General features: G+C 36.7%; 1 long non-coding RNA gene across 1 annotated transcript; it reads left to right on the forward strand.

The window, feature by feature from the left end:
• On the forward strand, positions 696 to 1,086 carry LOC109720602. The gene is made up of 2 exons (XR_002218994.1): positions 696 to 856; positions 959 to 1,086. It is a non-coding gene; the product is annotated as an uncharacterized LOC109720602 (long non-coding RNA).

Raw genomic sequence — 1,110 nt, forward strand, 5'->3', positions numbered from 1 at the left:
ATATATATATATAGAGTGAGGCTACTATACTATCGGAAGCACGGAGCCTTCCGTGCTTCCAGCTCGTTTTCGATGTTGCGACTTTCGAATCGTTGATCGGCTTCGTTAAACTTGATCTAGAGTATTTGAAGTACCTAGAAAATAAATTTTATTATTTTTCGATATCATTTGCCTAGTGATCGAATGGGCTCAAAATCAACAAATTTCAATGGTCGTAGTGAGCCGTTTGCAAGTTTAACGGTGTAGAAATATCCAAATCATGTGAAATTTTGATAGAAAATTCTTTATACTATATAAAACAAGATCAATATCTTTGATTTAAAATTTTAATGTCATATTATCACATTTTATAAGATTTTTATTTTCAGCCGTTGATTTTGAGCCCCTTCGTTCACTAGGCAAATGATATCGAAAAATAATAAAATTTATTTTCTAGGTACTCCAAATACTCTAGATCAAGTTTAACGGAGCCGATCGACGATTTGAAAGTCGCAACATCGAAAACGAGCTGGAAGCACGGAAGGCTCCGTGCTTCCGATAGCATAGTAGCCTCACTCTATATATATATATATATTATTAATTCGCGAATAATTTGCGAATAATTCGCGAATTAACTAACTAAGATTGTAACATGCCAAGAGTAGCATTCAAAGGCTTTCCAGCTGGCGTGAGGATGACATGCATCGTTAATTTTCTAGCAATAATTAGTGTGTAGGGAACCCCAAACCCTAAAGGCAAGTGTTCTTATTCCCTTAATTATAAATACCCCACCGCATGCATCCTATCCCTCATAGCAATCATCCTATCCCTTCAACACCAATCCACCGTTTTTGAGAATAAACAACCAACAATGGGGGTTAGTAACTAGATTAATCGAAGCTGACAATTCATTCCTGTACTATTATTTTTTATTTTTGTTTTTTCATTTGAAGTATCCACATGTTTAATTTGCTTGTAGGTTGTGAAGGAGGGGCCTTGGGGTGGAGATAAAGAAGGGAAACCATTCGACACGAAAACTGTCGGCTGGATTTTGGGCTTCGAGGTCTGGTATGATGACTACATTACCGGAATCCGGTTCAATTATAAGCAAGACGGATTCGAAATATGGAC

This window comes from Ananas comosus, linkage group 14 (genome assembly GCF_001540865.1).
Source record: "Ananas comosus cultivar F153 linkage group 14, ASM154086v1, whole genome shotgun sequence".
NCBI lineage: Eukaryota > Viridiplantae > Streptophyta > Magnoliopsida > Poales > Bromeliaceae > Ananas > Ananas comosus.